This window comes from Ursus arctos, unplaced genomic scaffold (assembly GCF_023065955.2).
Source record: "Ursus arctos isolate Adak ecotype North America unplaced genomic scaffold, UrsArc2.0 scaffold_21, whole genome shotgun sequence".
NCBI lineage: Eukaryota > Metazoa > Chordata > Mammalia > Carnivora > Ursidae > Ursus > Ursus arctos.
The window spans coordinates 42,090,680-42,114,471 of record NW_026622886.1 but is presented as its reverse complement, the minus strand read 5'-3'; the positions used below and the strand labels follow the sequence as shown (position 1 = coordinate 42,114,471).

General features: G+C 43.5%; 1 long non-coding RNA gene across 5 annotated transcripts in view; it reads right to left on the bottom strand.

Moving 5' to 3' along the window:
* The window catches only part of LOC123001150 (uncharacterized), a 50,292-nt gene that overhangs the window by 25,710 nt on the left and 790 nt on the right, over positions 1 to 23,792 (bottom strand). For 2 of the 5 annotated variants that reach the window (XR_008960720.1, XR_008960721.1), the window contains exons 2-3: positions 21,425 to 21,582; positions 18,669 to 21,029 (exon numbers count right to left, since the gene is read on the bottom strand). This is a non-coding gene — a long non-coding RNA (uncharacterized LOC123001150). Of the gene's footprint in view, positions 1 to 12,005; positions 16,344 to 18,668; positions 21,030 to 21,424; positions 21,583 to 23,792 lie in introns of those variants that run through there. The other 3 variants (XR_008960719.1, XR_008960723.1, XR_008960722.1) reach the window with 3 other exon arrangements.

Sequence of the window (23,792 nt, the reverse complement as noted above, 5' to 3'; positions counted from 1 at the left end):
TGATTTTCACAAAATAAAACCCAGAGCTTATTATATTTTTATTGTCCTAACACTGTCCAACTATTTTTAGATGACTTCATAGACGTTATGGTTCAGGGCCGTCTTGTTCGTCTTCAATCACTGATCCAGCATCTTGAGGAGGCCCCCGCCTGACTCCATTTCTGATCACTCTCCCCGTTGTCCGTCAGCCGCAGCCACGCTAGCCTGTTTGCATGCCAACCCTGCTCCCACCTCAGGACTTGTGCATTTGCTGTTCCTCTGCCTGGAACTCTCTTTCCCCAGAACTTCTCTCTGCCATTACTCCCCCTCCCCTCTGACAATGTATCCGTTTCCTTCAATTCACGTTGTCAGTGCATGACACTCTATTCTACGCTTACTTGTTTATCATCAATTTTCTTCCCTAGAATAAAAATTCCATAAAGCCAAGGACTTTGGCATGTTCACCACTAGATCCCCAGCACTTAGAAAGTTTCCTGAAACGTATTAGATGTTCAAGGAACATTTTTAGAATGTTTAGAATTTTTGAATTAGCTAGTCCTTCAAATTTTTAATTCAGTCATCCAAACTTTTAGCTCATTTTTACTGCATTATTGGCCAGTTTGATGAAGTTACTTTATCCACAAAGTTGTTGATAAGAAGTGCTCTACAGGAGAAAGTCACCTTCAGAACCACAAGGGACTTCACCGAGTATCCTCTTTCAGCTTAATGTCTTTCCAGTAATTAAAAATCTTCAGGAGGGACGCCTGGGTGGCTCAGTGGGTTAAGCATTTGCCTTTGGCTCAGGTCATGATCCTGGGGTTCTGGGACTGAGTCCCACATCAGGCTCCTTGCTCAGAGCCTGCTTCTCCCTCTGCCTGCCACTCCCCCTGCTTGTGCTCTCTCTCTCTCTCTGATAAATAAATAAATAAAATCTTAAAAAAATAAAAATAAAAAGTCTTTACGAATAGATCCAATTGACTGATTTTATCTCACTTTCAAACATATGTTTCTCTATTTTGAATACAAGATACAATCCAAGCTCCTTTAAATAGGATAGTGATTTGCATAAACTGGTTCCAGATTACCTAGCATAAATCCCAACCTCCTTCCTGCTCCTTTCCATTGATTTTGTATCTTTTCTTCTAGTCCCACTAAATTTGTCATGATTCCTAAAGCATACCATGTCCCTTCTCATTTCCATACCTTAGCATATGCTGGTCCAACTGTCTGGAATGCTCTCCTCTCCCCACCCTACCTTCAGCTAGGTACATCCTTATATACCATTTATGATCTAGCCTAAATATGACTTCCTCCATGAATCCTTCCCAAACTTCCTCTCCTCTGTTCTCACTAATTTAGACATTTATCCACTTTCACATTTTTCTTATTGCTTGTAATCATTACCATATTATTTGTGTCTCTTTTTGGAGTTAAGACTGTGATCTCCTCCAGGGTATGACATACTCTTTGATGTCATTGCTTGTGAGAGTTTAAAGAAAGTCATACCCGATAGGACTGACTGATACCCCAGACTGGCTTCCACCAAGGTGAACTGACCTCAGTGAGTTTTTGAGAATCCATCTTAGCCTTGCCATCTCAGGGACTAGAATTCTTCGGTCTCCTTGGAATGGACTTACCTCTCAATGACAGATCTGCAGTGATCAAGTTCATGGAGGTTGATAAAAGTAAGCATACCAGGGGCGCCTGGGTGGCTCAGTCGTTAAGTGTCTGCCTTCGGCTCAGGGCGTGATCCCAGGGTCCTGGGATCGAGCCCTACATCGGGCTTCTCCACTGGGAGCCTGCTTCTTCCTCTCCCACTCCCCCTGCTTGTGTTCCCTCTCTTGCTGGCTGTCTCTCTCTCTGTCAAATAAATAAATAAAATCTTAAAAAAAAAAAAAGAAGCTCTTTAAATTTATTAATCACTTGTATTTCTATCCATATAAATGCAGACAAGATTTTTTAGTTGTCCTCTGGGAGAGACTAATATAAGAGTGAGGATAATGACTCGAGCGAATATACAAGGGACTAAGCTTAATTTGTTAGAGCTCTACAGCGATTGATGACAATTATGATTTTGTTTCCAGGGTGGGAGAGTAGGCTATATAATGAAGCTACACTTCTTCATAATCTATCCTCTGCAAATATTGCCTTGATTGGAATGGACACGACAAGAGAGCGGGGGTAGATCAGCATGAAATGTTTTCCATGGTTGATCAGTAGTACCACGTTTGTACATGAGGTCCGGCAGCAGTTGGATCAAGGAATGTGAATGTTTAATTATAATTCAATTCAATTTAAATTTAATTTCTAAATTCTGGGAATTTAAAACCAGCATCATGAAAAGTAATGAAATGTAAAGTCCTTTGGTATGTATTCTCTTCATACTCCCATCTTTGTTTTTTTTTTTAATATTTTATTTATTTATTTGACAGAGATAGAGACAGCCAGTGAGAGAGGGAACACAAGCGGGGGGAGTGGGAGAGGAAGAAGCAGGCTCCCAGCAGAGGGGCCTGATGCGGGGCTCGATCCCAGGACTCTGGGATCACGCCCTGAGCCGAAGGCAGACGCTTAACAACTGAGCCACCCAGGCGCCCCATACTCCCATCTTTGTGCACTTCTCTTCCCTCCAAAGCTTATTTGCTCCCTGTCGACCTCCCTTCCAGACATTTCTCCTCTGTTCAGTGAGATGTTCATTTGCTTGCAAAGAGACTTTTCTTCATCCTCCACCCGCTCAAAGGCATTTTCACTCTCTCTATTATCTTAACAAAACCTGGCTCTCGTCAAGTGCACTGCTTTGCTTCCTTTACAATTCCATCCAGAAAGGATGCTCAGCCATGAACCTGATCCCTCTAGGTCCGGGTGGGGGCGGTCCGAACCTTCCAGCTCCACACTGCTGCGTCTGTACCACGCATCTCCCAGCCCAGGGCTGGCTTCACGGGCATGTGTGTGGTGCCGTCACCCGGCGCCCACGCACAGAGGTACCCCTGCTTGGGGCTCAGCACTCTGTAGTTGCTAACTTGAAACTCTGAACAATTGTTACGGGGCTGAATTGTGTCCCCTAAAATTCATATGTTGAAGACCTCACACTTAGTACCTCAGAATGTGACTGTGTTTGAACAGAGGGTCTTTAAAGAGGTAATGAAGGTTAATGAGGTCACTGGGGAGAGCCTTAATCCAAGATGGCTGGCATCCTCATAAGAAGAAGTTAGGACACAGACAGCCCAGAGGAAAAAGCTGGTAAAGACAGAGAAATAAGCTGGCTGTCTACAAGCTGAGGAGAGAGGCCTCAGATGAAACCAAGCCCCCACATTTTCATTTTGTACGGAGCCCTACAAATCATAGAGCCAGCCCGGCCCAGCCCCATACGTAAAAGGCACCACTTTTAGAGCTCAAACAACCACGCTACCTCACCCTCTCTTTTCCCGTACCCTTGCTCTGTGCTTCCAGTTTACTCCCTTCACTCCGATCTTCATCCCTGCTCCTGGCCGTCCAGGTGGTAATGCATTACTAGTATGTCAGACCCATCTACATCGAGCTCTGTCGCTCCGACCCTCGAATCCAGTCTAGGAGAACATCTCACCCTTATGGCCACCCTTGTCTTTCAACACCCATCCTCACCACCTCTCACCCTCAGCGTTGGGATTTAGTGCATATGCTGTAGCGATGAATCAACTTGTAAAGGAGAAGAGTAATGTTTTTTGTTTGTTTGGTTTTGGTTTTTTGTTTTTTTTTAAAGATTTTATTTATTTATTTGACAGCGAGAGACAGCCATCGAGAGAGGGAACACAAGCAGGGGGAGTGGGAGAGGAAGAAGAAGGCTCCCAGTGGAGGAGCCCGATGTGGGGCTCGATCCCAGGACTCTGGGATCACGCCCTGAGCCGAAGGCAGACACTTATGACTGAGCCACCCAGGTGCCCCAGCGAAGAGTAATGTTAACTTTATAGGTTTGCTGTAAAGTTTAATAAAATAATATGTAGGATGTGCTTAGCATGGTGCCTGGCACACAGGCCTTCTCACTAAAAGGCTAGCATTTTCCCCTTGGATCACAACTTCCAATTCTTCTGTTCCCACTCTTTTCCTTCCACCAAAGTGGCCTCCAACACAGATCTCCGCTTCCAATTTCCCCCTTTCATGTCAGTCTATCACGACACCCCTCTCCATCCCCAGGCTTCAATCCCAACACCCCCCCCTCCATTTCTTCTCCTCCTCCTCCTCCTTCTTCTTCGGTTTTTAAAGATTTTATTTGTTTATTTGAGAGAAAGAGAGCACAAGCAGGGGAAGGGGCAGAGGGAGAAGCAGGCTTCCCACTGAGCAGGGAGCCTGATGCAGGGCTCCATCCCAGGAACCTGAGATCATAACCTGAACTGAAGGCAGACCCTTAACTGACTGAGCCACCTAGGTCCCCCCGCCCCCACCCCCCGCTCCGTTTTTTTTTTTTTTGTAATGCTGGTAGTATTCTCGTTTGTTTTCTGCCATATCTGATCCTCAAACTATCTGCCCTGTACAAATTTATCTAGTTCCTCTCTAGTTCCCTGTGGTCTGCTATCTGTGCTCCGGGCGGCAAGCACTGTGGTGCTGGTCTGGGCCTACAACACCAGGGCAGCCGCTCCAGCCAGCCCCCTCCTGCCAGTCACCGTGTTCATGAGAAGGCTTCTCTTCAAGCCTCCTGTCCTTTCTTATCGTCTGACTCTGAGCCACTGCCCCTGATTTCTACTTCAGAGGGAAAAAAGCAAGCATTGGACTTGACTCTTCTTCCCTCTTCTGCTTACGGATAGACCCACATATGGTGGGGTCCTCCCTCCTTCCCTCTCTTCCTCCATCTGTCTTCTTGCCCGTTTTCCTCTATGCTCTGGATCCCCTGTTTCTCCCAAACTCGGTCGGTCATTCTTTCTGCTTTACCTTCAACCTCTTGTCTTCTATGTTTGCCTCTCCTTCATACAGAAACTGAATTCTATCTTCTTCAATATTTAGGGGGAAACACTTCTCTTCTCCTCGGCCAGGCCCTGGATAAAGCAGACCGCACTGGCTCGCTCCCTCCTCCCCTTCCGGCCTCTTCCTCAGCTCCCCTAATAGACCGTTGTCCTCCATTCCACTAACATTGCTCTCTCTGAGACCCTCAGTGGGCCCCTAACTGCCAATCTGTGATCAACGTTTAGGCTTGATCACACTTGTTTTCTCCGCAGTGTCTGACGTTGTTGAATTCTACTTCCTTCTGGAATTCGAATTCCTTTAGGTTCTCTCTCTATTTCTGCTTTCTTTACCTTCTCCTTTTGCTCCTTCTCTGCCGTTCCCTCAGATTATGCTTCCACATTCCCCTCTTCTCTTTTCCCTCTCAAGCCTCCCTTGATGAATTCATTGGCTCTCATGGCTGTGTCGCCCTCCCGTTTCTGATGACTCCCGCAGCGCTGGGGGCCAGGCCCACCGGACCACATCGATCAGTCGCACTGCTGACCCGCTGAATGGACTTGGGGCAAATCATTAACCACGCAAGTTTCAGCTCCCTCCACTGTACAATGAGACCAATAATACATGGCTTATGGGCTTATTGTGAGGGTTAAAATAATGCAGATAAAGCCCTGCTCTGGGTACATATCAACGACTCCATACACCGTCGTGACCCTGCTGCGGCTCGCGGCCATGATATTTAAAGGTGGCTGTGACTCAAGCCCTGATGGGTCTCTGTAAGGGCTCACCTACACGTGCTGCCTCCCAGCAGAGAGCAGTAGTAACCGCACACTCTGTGTTTGGCCACACTCCTAGCATTTCCAAGTGTTGTGTGGTCTCTGCTCCTCTCATGTATAACCCACTTCCCACGTCTCTCTTTACTTCCTGACTTGAATAATCTTCTGTTCTAGCTGACCTGGTCTTTCTGAGGTCTGCAAACTTAAAGAAGCCCATTTTTAAACAGTTTCCCACGCCTACGTAAGGCCTAGTTAATACTAACGTTCTCCATGTGTCTTCGTGCAGGATTTGTTAAAACTCTGTTAGTATCTAGCAAAGACAGCACGAGCGACACTCAGCAATAGGATAAAGACCAGGTCCTTGCCTACTTTTCTACCTCCTCCATTCTCCTGTAAGGGCGCATGAACCAAAGGGCGCTGACAATTTCTGGAAGGTACCATGCTGCTCCAGCTTCTCTGTTCCAAAAAGCTTGTCCCTGTTGCTACCCTCCTCTAGGCAGCCACCCCTGACCATCTCTCCCCCGGCCCCTTGCCAAATTCGCTACTTCCACTAACTCCTGCAGCTCTGATCAGCTTTTTCTAGAAAGGGTTGCCTCTCAACCATACTGCACTTCACTTTTGTCGTGTCTGTCTCCAGAGCCTAGCGCAAGGCCTGGCACACAGACCTTCAGCAGCTCCACAGTGGGCGAATTAGATAAATAGAAAGCAGTAGAGAAATGCTTCATCAGAATTCCACTAGGGGTCACTTTCTTTACATTTTCGGAAGAAACCGTGCAGGAACTTAGTAAATCAATTCTTTATGAAAAATTTAGCTTTGTGTTTAATTTTTAAAGTCATTTATTGTTTCCTTAATGGAAACTGAAATTCTGCCGCGTCGTACGAGCCTCGAAGCGCTATACGCTCTGCAGCTCTTTCTGGTTTTATGGATAATGTCAAAATTCACGTTTGGGCAAACAACAAAATTGAACGTGGCATTTAATTTTGCATATTAAGAGTTCAGATCACTGAATTTATATGAAAGTTTCTTCCATATTTTTTAGGTTAATATCTTGAGATAGGGATATTAGTAGTTCATTAGTTCATTTCAAATGTTTATAGTTTATCCCAAAGACCTAAAATCTAAAGCTTTATTTCTTTATTCATCTCAGCTGCAAAATTAATGGTGTGTTCCTACCGGTCACCTTGATCTGTCTGGCTTGCAGTGGGCACTATAATTCTTATCATTACCATTATTATCTCTAGGAGGAGTGACTACACAGAATGAGAAACTCTTCTAGGAGGGGCAGGGAAGCCTCCCTCGACGAGGCTGAACTTGTACAAAGATGTGAAGCGAGAGAGAGCACCACATATGGGTGAACTGCATAAAATTCAGTGTGGCTAAAGCTTAGGATGAAAGAGGGCAGTGGTGGGAAAGAAGATAAACTCAGGGGTGACCTGAGCGACCTCAGTAGTTAGCTGGCACAGGCTAGCTCAGAAAGAACCTTTAATCATGTCATGCTATGAGCAATGAGAAGCCATTGATGCGGTTCATTCTACGATGACTCTGATTGTGTTGTGGAGACTGGATCAGAGAAGCACAAGAAGGGAGTCAGCAAGACCTGTTAGGAGGCTGTTCAGGAAGACGTAATGGTGGCCTGGACTGGGGTGGTCCAGGGAAGTGGACACAGTAAGCATATTTTTAGGAGATAAAATTTATACAACTTTATGAGAAATTGCCGGGGTAGGTAGGGCGGAGAAAGCCAGGAGTTGAGGATGCCTCTAGGGTTCTAGCCTGGGCGATCGGGTGGAGGAAAGCAGCATTCAAGGAGCTGGTAGAGGAAGGCCAGGTGCGATACACCTCACGACGTCTCTTCATGATCCCAGCAGCCGGTACGTGCCGCCCATTTCTCTGTGCTTAGTTAGTGTATCATTTCTCCTTTGGTTGGAATATGTGTAAGAACCAGAGACTGCTGGAGCAGTACAGGAACTCACAATTAGCAACAACATCATTTTTTAAAAAATATTTTCTTTATCTACTTATTTGAGAGAGATTGAGCAGGTGGGGGTGGGTGGGGAGGAGCAGAGGGAGAGGGACAAGCAGACTCCATGCTGAGCACGGAGCCCAGCGCTTGGCTTGATCCCACAACCCTGGCACCATGACCTGAGCTGACACCAAGACCCTGACGCTCAACGGACTGAGCCACCCAGGTGCCCCGGCAACAACCTCATTTTACAGGAGCTTTAAGAGTCACAAATTCTTCAGCCTTCTGTGGTCCTCCTGTACATGTAAAACATCTCAGGTGCCTATGTTGTGTAACTTTAGGAAATACAGTGAACACCCAACCATTTCTAGGTATTTCTAGGAGGATGACATAGCCTCTTGTCATCTAGAACCACTAACCCTCCGTTCTTTCCTTAATCCCTTCTGATTGGCACTTCCTTGCCTCCCCTTCATGTTCTGGCTCTCTCTCAATCCCGTCACTCTAATTTGGCTATATAGTCCCAGACGTTTATTTCTAGGACCTATGAACCCAGCACTGTTGTCCATAACTTGCTTTATAAAAGTAGGTTTACTAAGCAAATTAAGGAACTTTAGACTCAGATATCAGACTGTCCCTTATTCCTACTGATCCTATGGGCCAGACTCCTTGGCCTGGCCAGCGGCCATACTGCTAGACATGCTCTCATTTACAAGAGGTGTCTTCATCTGGCTCCTCTCCGCCCTATCTTTTAGAACCCCAGTCCCTTGTCTCCAACCCCTTTCCCAAATCAGTGATCATCCAAAGAAGTCCTCTAAGGACAACACCCTTTTCCCTTTTATCTACATCAGTTTTATCAGTTTTATTTACTCCTGTTTAATTTTTCTCATCCTTGCTAGACTCTGGGTCCTGGCTTTGCACGGCCAAGGGTTTCCCCAAAGCTGTTATCTCCAGAGGAATTCTGCTGCACTTTTCAAATAGTCATTATTTCCTTCCTCTGTCTTCTATTTTTTTAAAAAAGATTTTATTTATTTATTTGACAGAGAGAGACAGCGAGAGAGGAAACACAAGCAGGGGGAGTGGGAGAGGGAGAAGCAGGCTTCCTGCCGAGCAGGGAGCCCGATGCGGGGCTGGATCCTAGGACCCTGGGATCATGACCTGAGCCGAAGGCATTCGCTTAATGGCTGAGCCACCCAGGCACCCCTGTCTGTCCTCTATTTTAATGAGAAAACAGAAGCCCCCCAAATCTAAGTGCCTAGCTTGTCAGTGATGGATTTTAGAGCAGAACATCTTTTTCTGAGACTTCTGACCTTGGACCCAGTATGCTTTCTGTACAAATTTCTCCTGTCTTTTAGTCCGGGGCTTCCTTGAGGGTGTGGAGTTGCCAGCTAGCTCAGCACAGTGCCTGGGACAAAGTAAGATCGTGCTCTGTGAATGCTTGTTGAATGCAAGCGCTTCATCCCGGTTCCCTCAGAATTCTTTAAACTCCAGCCACCCAGCCTTTCTGGTGCCAGTGACCAACTGTGACCATTAGAGGGCAGCAGAGGTACAAAAGCGCCCCGGAGGGGATGCTGGAATCCCTCAGAAACCTCCAACACAGAAATGTCGCGGAATACAAAGTGCAGGGTTAGGCAAAAACACAAACAAGAAGTAGGAAACTCTGGGAATACATACACTAGAAAATTCTCCTTGCTTATCTGGAAAGTGGAATGATCTGGTGTCCTGTATTAGACCTGGCAACGCTAACAAGTGCCATCGCACACGAACCTCACGTTCGAGAGGTGGCTTTGGTCCTTCTCAGGAACCTGTTGGAAGGAACTTCATGGGGAGGTGTACGGTGAGCTCACAGAAATCAACCGTGGGTGCTTATCACACAAGTGATTAACGTGTTAGCTCAGCCAGTGCTCGAGTCTGCCCTGCAGGAGAAAACCGTAACGGAACCTGGAGCAATCAGGGTGACAGATCCTTCCTCTCCATCCCCTCCTGCAAGGGACGTGACTGCCTTTGCAACCAGTGCAACAGATGGTAACGGTTGAAGGAAGATGTGCGACATCTCTGTATGTGGGCGCGGACTGAGCAACCATTGTGTAACTGCACCCGGTGACAGCTGTACCTTGTGTTCACCCCCCTCCTTGATCTTGGCATCTTTCACCTCGCATGACAACCAATTCTCTTATTCCAGAATCTGCCATTTTCCACATATGTTTCCTATGACGCTTCCTTTCCCCAAGGTTCATTTTCTTTTTGGAGACCTCCCGAAATTATGCTTCTTAAATGTACCTTTCTCTAATTAAGCAGAGACATCCATTCTAAGTCCAACTGATAAATATAAACATTGAATAAGTTGCGGCACGTTTGTTTCAATACACATTGATGGAGGGCCTCCTAGGTAGGAGAAAAGACTTCACCATGAAGGAACTTGTAATGTAAATAAAACATTAGAAACCAGAAGGGAACCCCTGTCCCCTGTAAGAAGTGATTGATCCAGTTTAGACAGAACAACTGGTTCCTCTATAAATCACTGTTCTCATATTCCGATGAATTTACTTTTGGAAGTAACTTCAGGGTAAGAGAATTCATGAGTATGTTATAATTGATCTATGGAATTAGGGAAGTTATCAGTAGAGGCCTCTTTTTTTTTTTTAGGATTTTATTTATTTACTTGAGAGAGAGAGCAAGACAGAGAGAGCAAGAGCAGGGGGCAGAGAGAGAGGGAGAAGCAGATTCCCCCCTGAGCAGGGGCTCGATCCCAGGACCCCAAGATCATGACCTGAGCTGAAGGCAGAAGCTTAACTGATTGAGCCACCCAGGTGCCCCAGTAGAGCTTTCTTTAAATTCTTTCTAAATTCTTTCTAAAGAGAGAGCAGTTGCTTGCTTCCTCTTTTCATGTAGGCAGAACTGACAAAATCTAGCCTCAGTTATCATTCTGTATACAGAAGCAACTGAAATGCACACACACACAGCCGCATGGCTTCGGGTTGCACGGGTAGTAGTGATAACCAGCTGCAGAAGGAGGCGCCTAAGAACCCTAGAATGTTAGTCCTTCAAAGACTAGGGATCCATCACCTGGCCCAACTTCCTTACTTACAGATGTGGTAGCTGAGGCCCAGATTTTTTTTAAAGATATGTGTGAGGTCCAACACCAAGCTTGGACCGGAGCCCAAGACTCCCATCTGTGTCTAAGATTAGGTTCTGAAGGACTAGGTATGACGCTCAGTGACGTTTAGCTACTAACTTTTTCTCCAGGGCAACTTTCTTAGGTCCTTGGCTTGTATGATGATTTTCACCCTGGACGGTCTCCTCCGTCTCTGGATGTTCACTCTCTGCCTCCTTTGCTTGTCCCTTCCTCTAATCTAAAAGGAATGTTCTTCAGAGTTCACACTCCGACCACCCCTGCACAGTTTCATCAACTATCATTGTTTTAGGCACTAGTAAAACTACCTCTTCAACCCCCAAATCTTTCTCTTTTGTTTTGACCACTTCCCTAGGAGCCATATGTTCAACTTTTACCCAGATATCTTTTCCGGATGTTCCACAGACATCTCAAACTGTCCAAAATGGAACCCTTATCTTTTCCATTAGCCTCCCACAAACTGGGTTCTCTTTTTGTGTTCCATGTCTTAGATAGTGATGTCATTATCCCTCCAAACCTCCTTGTCCCTACCCCCTTCCCACATGCAAACTGGTCACCAAGCCCTCTCACGTCTGTCCCCGAAACAGCTCTTAACTCATTGCTTCCTCTGCATCCACACAACCCTGCCCTCGTTTGGGGTCAGGAGTTACAGATTCACATGCACACAGGAGGTAAACAAGTGAGAGGGGACACATGCAATTAATAGGGGACAGCGAAGACTGTGACCAGTTCGAGACAACGGGCCTCATGTAAAGGGGGCCCAAACTATGTGGTTTAAGTGCATTCTGTCTACGAGGGAATGCAGGCCCTGTATTGCCAGATAGTCTAAATTCAGAAGCCTGACATTTTAATAGAAAATATTCTGATTTTTAAATGGGGCAAGTCATTTAACTTCTAAAAAATGCAAATATTGGATGGAAAATAAGCTTACCCTGTCTCCCCACTGCCTCAACCATCACCATGCTTTACCCACCCTACAGCTCGTGATCAGCAGGTGCTTAAGTGAATGAAAACGGACTGCGAGGTTGTAGGAGGCAAGCTATTATTGAGTTGTTTGTAGTTTAAACTTAAAAAAATAATTGTAATTACTGGACCATTATGTGCACATTTTAGTGAATGAAACAATACAAAGGTATTCCAGGAAAAAGTCAATTATTTTCCTCCTCTATTCCCGTATCCTGCAGGAAACTGATATTAACAGTTTAGGGTTTATCCAGTGACACTTTTCCCATGGCCTTAAGACAATTATGTGAATTTTTTTTTTTTTTAAGATTTTATTTATTTGACAGAGATAGAGACAGCCAGCGAGAGAGGGAACACAAGCAGGGGGAGTGGGAGAGGAAGAAGCAGGCTCATAGCGGAGGAGCCTGATGTGGGGCTCGATCCCATAACGCCGGGATCACGCCCTGAGCCGAAGGCAGATGCTTAACCGCTGTGCCACCCAGGCGCCCCTGTTTTTGGGTTTTTTTTTAATGCAATAATACTTTACATATCACACTGCAATGTGCTGCTTTCAGTTAATTACCCAGCATCGCCATCCTTTGGTTTAGTAAATATCCATCTAACTTCATTCTTTTTAATAGCTGCATAATGCTCTTTAATATGATTGACCACAATTAATTCAACCACTTTTCTATTGATTAGCAATCAGATTGCTGCTAGCTTCTTTTTGGTCTAAGAAAAATGTACAATAAATACCCCTATAAATTTATACAGGATGCCTCTATCCTTTCTATTTCTATGGGAGAGATTTGCCAAAATGGCATCACTGTATTAAAGGATGTGTTAATATATTTTAAAAGACACTATGCAATTACTTTCAAACGGTTGTAGCAATCCACATTCCCACCAAGGCCTTTGGCAGAGTGAACGGGGAAGGTCTCACTGAGAAAATGACATATGAGCAAAGACTCAAAATGGTGAGGGAGCTAGCCACACAGATCCCTGGGCAAGACAATTCCAGACAGAGGGAACAGGTCGTGCAAGGGCCCTGAGACTGATGTGTTCAAGGAACAAGAAAGAGGCCAGTGTAGCTGAAGCAGAATGAACAAAGGGAGAATAAGAGGAGATAGAGTCATTGAGATTGATGGCAGGGCAGAGCATGGAGAAACTTACAGGCTTTTGCCTTTACCATGAGTGTGATGTGGAGTCATTGCTGGGTCTTGAGCAAAGGAGTAATATACTAAGACCTGTTTTAAAAGGATCACGATGGTTCTTACATTAAGAAACGCTCTATAGGGAGAGCGCTGGAAGTGGGAGAGCAGTTAGGAAGCTATTGCGATAAGCTAGCACAGAAAGGAAGGCAAGGATGATACTAGCAGGAAAGCGGGGGGGATGGTGAGATTTGTTGGATTCTGGGCACATTTTGAAGGGAGGGTCGGTGGAATTTGCTGATGGATTGGTGATGTGATATAGGAGACAGAGAGAAGTCAGGGATGAAGCCAAAGAGTTTGGCTAGAGCAACCAAGAGGATGAAGTTGCCGTCCATTGTGATGGGGAAGACTCTAGGTGGAGCAGATTTGAGGGGGAAATGTCAGGAATTCATATTTGGCCATATTAAGTGTTAAATGTCTATTAGTGATCTAAATAGAGGTGTTGAGCAGGCAGCTGGAAATACAAGTTTGTAGTTCAAGAGAGGAACAAACAGTAATACAAAATGTAAGAATCATGGCATATCAGATGCTGTTTAAAGACGTGAGACCAAATGAAGAGAGTGTAGAGAGAAGAAAACCACAGACTACGTGGTCAGGGGGAATAGGGGAGACCACAAAGGGAGACTACTCAGCAGCAGCAGCCACAAGAGGGGGAGACCATCAAGAGACTGTGGTGTCCCAGAAACCAGGGGCCCCAAATGTATCAAGGCAGGAGAGATCAAGTGCGTCAAATACAGCTGACAGGTCACGTGAGAGGACGGCAGAGAACTAGCTGGCTAGGGGCCCCTTAACACTGTTAAGCCTAGTCCCCAGAACCTGTGATTATGTGACCTTCCATGGCAAAAGGGATTTGGCAGATGTGATCATGTTAACGATCTGGACATGGGGAGAGTATTCTGGATTGTCTGGGTGGGATCAACGTAATCACAAGCATCCTTAGGAGGGAGAGGCAAGAGGTTTGGGGTCAGAGGCAGAGAAGGAGATGGGACAGTGGAAGTAGAGGTTGGAATGATGTGTCCCCTAGAACATCCAGAAGGAAGGCAGTCCCACTGACCTGTTTTGAATTTCTGACCTCGGATCTGTGTGATAATACATTGGTGCTATTTTAAGCCACAAAGTCTGCAGTACTTTGTTATAGCAGCAATAGGAAACAAATACCGACCATTGGATTTACCCATATGAATGCCACATGGTGACCTTGAACCAGAGGAGTTTTAGGGGAATGATGGGGAAGTCTGACTGAAGTGGGCTAACAAAGTCCAGGAAGACATGCAATGTTGTTTCTCAAAAACGACAAAGTCCCGTGTCAAGCATTATGCAAACAGAATGAACTAGATTTCAGCCTCTACCCATGCCTCCTCTACCAAATGCCTTTGTGCAGAGCACAAGTTAGCACTGGAGGAGAGGAATCAAGGATTCCTTTCAAGTGGTTTTGCTGCAGGAGAGCTACGAAATGGGTTGGTGGCTGGTGGGGGAAGTGAGGACAAAGAAAGGATTTTTAAGGTGGCATATTTGCGTGATGATGGAAAGAATCCCTCAGAGAGAGAAAAATGAATGATACAGGAGAGAGGGGAGGATGGCTGGACTGATGTTTTGAGTCGGTGAGAGGGGCTAGGATCTAGACCATAACCGAATGAGGACTACAACTGAGGGCTTCATATTTGATAAAATCAATAAGAAGGAACCCAGCACAAAAGAAGACAGTGAAATATTAATAATAGGTTCGCATTACGAGGACAATGAACACAAAAGGAGAGAAAGTGGAGGATGTGAGTCCAACCAAGAGGGAGTTGAATGAGTTCGGTGAGGAAGGACAGAAGAAGGTGTTGATGCAGCTTTTACACTTGTAACTCAGGGCTCCTGACAAGGGCCCCAGGCATCAGGGGTTCTCAGTCTTTGAACGGACTTCCTTTAGTCTTCTTAGATCTTCTCTGGTACCTGGGACCCGCTGTGATTGGATTGCCATCCATCTGGATGGGCCCATATGGGCCCAGTCAGTACCAGTTTCTCTTTTGGGGGGATGATCTCCCACCTCCTGTCCAATGAGTGGACTTGACCAGATTTCCCCAGTTGCTCCATGCTTCATGCTTATGCGGTCATCCTGGGGTTCTGTAGCTAGGTCCTCATTCTGGGAGGGTGACCTGGCAAGCCAAACACACTGCTGAGCTCTGCAGGGTGTTTAGTTTTGTTTTTGTATTTAGGATTGTGTGAACGTGAGATTGGACCGCCAGAATGACACTGCTATGCTATTTAGGGTGGCTTAAATTGTTTATCTAGACAGGGCCCCTGCAAAAAGTATTTGCACATGGCTCCACACACCCTAGGAATGGCCCTGAGTGTGACACAGTCATAATGAAGGGGCAATCAAAGAGATATTTTAAAGGTAGAGGAAGAGGGGCACCTGGGTGGCTCAGTCGATTGAGCATCTGGCTTCGGCTTGGGTCATGATCCTGGGGTCCTGGGATCAAGCCCTGCGTTGGGCTCCCTGCTCAGCGGGAGGTCTGTTTCTTTCTCTCTCTCTCCCTGCCCCTCCCCATTGCTCATTCTCTCTCTCTCTCTCTCAAATAAATAAATAAATAAAATCTTTAAAAAAAATAAAGGAAGAGGAAGAATACACACAACTTAGGGATTAATTAGATGTTCTGATATCTGAGTGTCATCTTTTTAGGTGAACCCCCCCCAGAACTACAGCATAGCTTAAACCCTGGGCTCACCTCCATCATTTGGCAATGATACGATTTAACAAAGAGAGAACAGGTGAAGCATTTTTAAGAGCAGTGCGGGAGCTGTAAGGAAGTGGTTTTTCTCAAAATATGAAGTAGTGGTCAAATATTATGGGGAAGGGGTCAGCCAACAATCATCTTCCCCAAACAGAGCTAGCCAGGGAAGAGGTAAAGAACATTCATTTCTCCCACGTGGACTATTGACCTTAAACCACTGAGCATGGAGTTCTTGCAGGTTGATCAGCAGCTATGTGAAGAATAAGAAGCCTTCGTGCAATTTGAGTTATTGATCACTTATTGATGACATCACCATGCGGCTATCTTTATAATTGTTTTAAATCTACCGTAGGAGCACAAAGAAATGTATGTTTCATAGATCTCAAACACATAAGAGAAGGCAACACATCAAGGAGTTTTATTTTGCAGCCATGTGTGTCCCCACGCCGCCGCCCCCAGCCACTGTGCCCTTGCTGTGTGTGTAGATGCTGAGAACACAGCGCTGTGCCTGAATGCGTAGCAGTGCAGAACACAGGCATGGGAGCCAGACTCCCTGGGTTCGAATCCCGGCTGGGCCATTTCCAACCTTAACCCAGTTATTTAACCTCATAGCTGGTTCCTCATAAGGAAAGCAGACATTTTATTGGTACCTACTTCACAGGGCTGCTGGGAAGAGTCACTGAGTTCATTCGCTAAAAGCACTTCATGGTTGACGCATCCTAAGAACCCAAAATTAGCTATTATTTTTCTTCATAAATAAAGGGAGAAGATAAAAATACATAAATGTTCTATTTTTCTCAATGTGAAAACGTTCTCTGTGCCCTCTCCAAGTTCTGTTTTCTTCTATTAAAAAGGCAATTTCACAGATTTTATATCCCTGAATGAAATAAGCCATTGGGTAAAATGAGCTGTTGTTAGAGCATTACGGCTTTTTTTTTTTTTTTCCAGGAGAATTTTCAAATTCTTCTTTCTACTGCCCTGCACATGATTGCTTTATCCGCAGTGTACTTCTCTTCCTGCACGCTACTCCCTCCTTCCCTTTTCGCTCCTTATCATTCCAATCTAGTTCTTTGTATCTTATTTTCCTCTAATGCTTCCTGAGCTGGGTGATTTCTTTCCCCCTGTCTTTGGCCAGAAGTATGCATCATTTGTAGAATCTTCTCACAAATGCAGGGGATTTTCCAGCCTTTTAAAACGAGCCTAGGAGGGGCGCCTGGGTGGCTCAGCGGTTAAGTGTCTGCCTTCAGCTCAGGGCGTGATCCCGGCGTTCTGGGATCGAGCCCACATCAGGCTCTTCCGCTATGAGCCTGCTTCTTCCTCTCCCACTCCCCCTGCTTGTGTTCCCTCTCTCGCTGGCTGTCTCTATCTCTGTCAAATAAATAAATAAATAAAATCTTTTTAAAAAACTAAATAAAATAAAATGAGCCTAGGAAAACACACCTGCTAATCTGAGGGCAGGTTGACTTCTGCAACCGGGCTGACCCTGTGGAACACTCAAATAAATTTCCATTCCGTGAAGTCAGTCTTCTTCATCTGCTGCTGATTATGGATTGCATAAGCGCTACATTTTTCACTTGTTCCTCGGTGTGCCTTTCCTCTGTTCAATAATTCACCCCAGAGCCAATATAATACACTATCTCATCAATGTCAGTTTAATAATATCTCTGCCTCTATTTCCATCAATCACTATTATCTGAAATAACAAACCTCCAGTCCGGTCACCCTCTCTCCCCTTGATCGCTTTTATCTTAGCCCCTCAAACTCATCACCACTTGATATTTACATTTACTTGCTCTTTAACTATCTCCTTCCACTAGAATATGCAAGGACTTGTTCTGTTCCCTGTTCTCCTTCTGTGCCCGAACAGTAACTGTCTTCAAATATGTATTGACTGAATAAATGAATTGTAACCATTTGCTCTTCTCACTAGTACTTTCCAAACGTTTGCTGCTTTTTTTTCACTTATTATACAGAATGAGATCAACAATTTTCATAAAACGCCTAACAAAGACCAAGATGGCCAGTGAGGGATCAATCTGCAGCATGATACCGCTGTGGTAGCAGAGTTGATACACTTTTGCTTTGGTGCTTACCTCGATCGTGGCATATTTGTTAGGAAAGGAGTCTCTAGAAACTATATTTAACAAAGCAATAATTTTTAAAATCAACATATTCTCCTATAACTTATGAACTTATATACTGGAATAGAAACATAAGGGCACAGATGTAGCCCTACAAATATTTTAGCTTGAGTAAAAACTTACCTAATAATGCAGACTAAATTGAATCGTAATTGAGGTAACTGGGGCCATTACTTTGTAACATTTAGACAGAAGGGCTTAACATCAATGGCAATTAATTGCATCAATATTTCCACCAAGGCACCCATGTGGCAAAGAAGAGGGCATGAAGGTTTGGGATCTTGCGGTATTACCAGCCTGTCTTCTCAGAGGGAAAATTATCTTTTACCTTAAAAATCTATGTCATTTTTTCATTCTATGTATCATTTTTTAAAAAGATTTATTTACTTAAGAGAGAGAGAGAGTGAGCGAGCTTACGAGCCAGGGAAGGGGCAGAGGGAGAGGGAGAAACTCAAGCAGACCTCCCACTGAGTGCAGAGCCAGATACAGGACTTGATCCCACGACCCTGAGATCATGACCTGAGCCTAAATCAAGAGTTGGCCACTTAACTGGCTGTGCCACTCAGGCACCACCCTATATATCATTTTAATACATATATATAAAGACATATCTTACATATTAAATAACAATATGAATCAACTAGACATTCCTGAAAGACTTGAATCTTCAGTCTTTTTGTCCCTTTTTGGTATATCACTACTTAACCACTAAGAGTCTGGATTCCTGGTTGGAGAATTATGGAACTAGGTATCAGCTCTTTGTGGGTAGGGCTTTTCACTTCCTTGAATCCATTTTCCTACTGCACAATGCTGTCTCAGTGTTTCAGCGTTCAACACTCCACTGAATCATGCCCCCAGTGCAGTTTTCCAGCCCCTTGGCCCATTAACTCCCAAACTACATACCTTAATTAATTTGCAGGAACATTTTGTTTGTTTGTTTCCTTATGTCCCTCACTGTACCCACCAGCACAACCATCCAGTATGTGGCCAACCTCATGTCAGGAAGGACAGGCTAGGTTCTGCTGACAAGACAAACAACTCCATAATCTTAGTGGATCAACACAACCAAGACTTATTCTCATTTACTCAAAGTTTACTGCAGACCTACAGAACTCTCCAGGGCAGTTGTCCATTATATGATGGCTCATTGTTGTGCCTCACACTCCCACAATCACCAAGGTGAGGAATAATGAAGGATAGAGAGCCGAGCACCCACAGTTAAATACCGCCACCTTGAAGTGACATGCTGCTCTTATTTCATTGGCCAAAGCAAGTCAGATGGCCATGACTCACTTCAGATTGGCAGGGAAGTACAGTCCTACTGTGTGCTTAGAATGAGAGGGGAACTAGATATCAGGTGACAATAGTACTACGTGCCACACACATGCCTATCTGTTGTTGACTAAATGAAATCGAACACATTTTTATTATAATTTCTACTCTGTATATAATCACCAATCTTTCCAGTTATCCTATTATTTAACTCATTTCTTGTTTTGATTCTACCATTCCCCTTCAGACATTACTTTAACAAACAAAAGAGACAAAATGCTAATTCAAACACTCATCAGGACAAATTAATCTGAAGTGCTTTCAAATAACTGTGAAACCATCATTATCATGACTTCACGTTAATTACATGCTTTCCTTCATCACATTAATTAAACAGGTCACTAAACCTTATTACCTCTCTGCTCTCCCGATAAAATGTTTAGGTTTTACTAATGATAACTTCACGTTACCTGCCTTGACACCATCCAGGCATTCTAAAACAAATATGTTTCCAAAATAACCAGAAGACACGTTACATATAACATGGGAAGAAAAACTTCCACATGAGAAGCAGTATGAATGAGATACTGAAATTTAGATTGATTTATTTAACAAGCATTTCCTAGGATCTATTTCAAGGGGACACTGAAGTGAGAGCTTGATTAATATGAGATGCCTTGGTTTCAAGAGAAAATGTTTAAGCCTTCTAAAACCTTCTGTGGCTTCTCGATACCCTTACTGTGGCCTCTCAAAGCGTGTTCTGGCTCCAGCCCAGTTCTCCAGCCTCATCTTGTACCTTTTCCTTATGCTCTTGACTTCAGCTACTGGCCTCATGTCAATCCTGGAATCCCTCTTGTTCTTTCCTACCTTTTCCCCCATGACACAGACTTTCTGGAAAATCCAGGTCAGCTGTCTTATAGAATGTCACCCATGCCAGGTCAAGTTGAACATATTATGTATGGCCTGTTTTTGTGCAGCACTAGAGCTAAGAATAGTTTTTATATTTTTAAAGGGTTGTAAAAAAGAGAAAGAGGAGAAAGAAGGAAAGGGAGGAGGTAGGAGAATTATGTGATAAAGACCATACGGCCTGCAAAACCTAAAATATTTACTATCTGGCCCTTTACAAAATAGTTTTCTGACTTCTGTTCTCAATCTTTCTGTTTCCTCGTGGTATTAGTCTGTACCTCAGTTTCTTGGATTTTAGGCAAGTTGGAAATTAGATCTGGAAATGTGCTATCCAATATGGTAGTCAGGCAGGCACGTGTAGCTACTGGACACTTGAAATGTGGCTAGTCCAAGTTAAGACGTGCAATCAGGGTAAAATACACACCAGATTTCAAAGATTTAGCATGAAAACAAGAGAGTTAAATATTTCATTAGTGATTTTTATGTTGATTACCATATGGAAGTAATAATATTTTGGATAAATTAGATTAAATAAAATGCATCATTAAAATTAATGGTACCTGTTTCTTTTTTTAATGTGGCTACTAGAAATTTTTAAATTAGATATGTAGTTCACATTATATTTTTATTGGATAATGCTGGTGTAGAGCCTTAATTAAAATCAGGTTAAATGTTTTCGGCAAGAATCCTTCATAGCTGATTTTATGTACATCATACCACGAGACACAGAACATCAGTTTGTCTCATTAATGACACTAAGTTTGACAACCTGATTAAGGGATCACTGACAAATATCTTCATTGTAAAAGTACATTTTTCCCTTTGCCATTTGTAATCAAGTATAGCCACAGACTATTGAGCCATGGTTTCTCATTGACTTTTCACTTAATGGTTTTAGTATCCTTTGGTGGTCCTTGCTTGAATCAGTTATGACATCAGGGATTGTAAAATGGTGTTCTATATGTTTAGAATTTCTTTTTAAATTTCTTACCTGGCATTCTTTCCTTCCTTTCTTTTCCTCCCCTTTCTTTCTTCCTTAAGAAGGTTTTGTTTTTGTTTTTAGTGAGTATCACAAGGGACACATCCCTTAAAAAAAAAAAAAAGATTTATTTATTTCAGAGAGAGACAGAGAGTGTGGTGGTGGGAGGGAGGGACAGAGGGAGAGGGGAAGCAGATTCCCTGCTGAGCACGGGGAGCCAGTGCTCTGTTAGCTCTCTGGACCTGGAGATCAAGACCTGAGCCAAAACCAAGGGTCAGATGCTTAACCTCCTAACTGACTGAGCCACCCAGGTGTCCCCACATCATTTTCTATGTAGTCAGTGTGTTACAATCAAGTGCAGTCATTGTTCTTTTTGATACTCAAATTTCCCTAAATTTGGCCAGTGGAAGTCCCTTCAAGCTGGCTCCTGAATTCTTTCCTCATAACCCCATTGGTTGTTGAGGGCTTCCTCGTCATCTGGTATAAGAAGCCCCAGATCTACCTCGTATTTTCCTTGTTTTGGAGGTAGAAACGGCCGTTCCTTAAGAAGCCTCCACTTCTTTGAATGAGAAATGGAATTCCAAAACCAAGATCAGGGTGGTAGATGTGATCAGAGTTACTGGGGTGACATTATAATCCAGGCCCTCTCAGTAGACAGAACTAGAAAATATATTTTAAGAAATCACAAGATCATATTGATGTTTCTTGAATTAGTTAATATTAGTTTAATATTATAGGAGTTTTTCTTATTTTGTTTGTATTTCTTTTCATGTACATTAAAAACCTTCATTTGATGAAACATAAAGACATTTATTTATTTGCTTTATCCTACAACACATAATTTCAAAATTTTAATAACATTATTTAAACTTACATTATTAAAACTAACACACCATAGTGTGTGTTGAAGTTTAAGATTACTTTGTAGACCTTTTGTCCCCAGCATATACCTTACTAAAGGCATATAGTCCAAGTAACCTACAATATTTATTTGAGGGGCACCTGGGTGGCTCAGTTGTTAAGCGTCTGCCTTTGGCTCAGGGCGTGATCCTGGCGTTCTGGGATCGAGCCCCATATCAGGCTCCTCCACTGGGAGCCTGCTTCTTTCTCTCCCACTCCCCCTGCTTATGTTCCCTCTCTCACTGGCTGTCTTTCTCTGTCAAATAAATAAATCTTTAAAAAAAAAATTTATTTGAAGTATTCAAAAGTAACTGGAAGTAATTATTTTCCCTGAAAGGTTATGTTATACATTTGAGAGACACTTTGATTTGTTTCTGTTTGTGTTCAATTTTAGGTTTGCTTTTGGTTTATTTATTTTTGAATATATGAAACATTCGCATGGTTCAGAAGTCAAAACCATTATAAAAAGTTAAACTCAGAGATCTTATCTTATTCCAATCCTTGTCTCCTCTATCTTGTTTCCATCGTACCTGAAGTAATTATTTTCATTAATTTCTGGGTTTATCTCTCCTGTGTTTCTTTTCCTTCCTTCTTCCTTTCTTCCTTCCCTCCTTACTTTCCCCAAACAAGCATACCCACATACACATAAATAAAACTATATGCACTCTTTCTGTTTTTGCTTTTTCTTATTTAGTATATCTTGGGAACCACTCCCTATCAGTTCATAGAAATTTTCCTCTTTCTTTCTTGTTTTTTAAAATTACTGAAGAATATTCCCTTGTGTGGATATGCCATAGTCTATTCAATAAGTCTCTTACTTAAACATATTTCTGCTGTTTCCAATCATTCGCCACTATAAAATTCACTACACAGCAGATAACCTCATGTCTGTGTTGTTTTGTGTTTGTGGAAATGTACTTTCAAGGTAGATCCAGGAATCTCATTTTTAGAAACATCCCACACGATTTTGAGCCAGATTTGAGTACTGTTGCTTACTGTGTAAAAAAGGTAAAAATGGTATTCAGGAACATAGAATTGTTACCATATATTTTTTTTTTTAAGTGAAGAAACAACAGGTAAAGAAGCAAAGTTCTCACCATCCTGAATCCTCACCTATAGTACTTAGAAGAATGCAGCTGAGTTACATAAATAGCAGCTTAACTTCTGGAGTCTTGTGCCCAAAGCACCATGTTGGTATCAAGAATATCCTATGTAGACATACATACGTGACCTGGACTTGGGCAGCAGATATCTTTCAGTTTAGACACGCTGCATCTGAAGTAGCCATGGGCCATCCAGGAGTGGTGTCTAATAAGCAATTGTGGGCACCAGTATGCAGATCAGGTTAGGAGTCATTAGCATGTAGATGACTGAGTAGGTGAAAGACAGATTGAGGGGAGGAATACAGAGTGAGAAGGTGCTCAGGATGGAACCCTGGGGAATGCTAGTGCTTAAAAGGGCAGTAGAGGAGCCCAAAGAAACTATCCATGGCTAGAGAGGTAGGAGGAAAACCCGAGAACACAAGACACGAAAGCCCAGGCAACACAGTGTTACAAGAAGAAAATAGTTACCAGGGTCAAATATCGTTGAGAGGTGAGATAAGACAGAGGCAAGAAGGTATCCACTGGATTTAGCAACAAAGAGACCAGTAGTGTGAGGGAGCCGATTCAGTGTTGTGGTGGAAACAGTAGCCATTGTGAGTGTTAAGGAAGGAACTGAGGCTTCCATAGAAGATGCTTGGAAACACTGGTGTTCTGTGAGCGGCAACACAGGTTTTCTAAAAGCAACAAAAGGAGCTACTTGTACCCAAAGGGAAAAAATCAATTTTAGTATTTTCTCCCATAGATTTTTCTTAAACCTTTCGTGCTGGCTGTTTTTTTATGTATATTAGAATCTATCGTAAAATGGTTTGGGATTTAGCAAAGTGCTTAGTTATTCTGGGTTTATTACTAATAGACTAATTTCAGAAT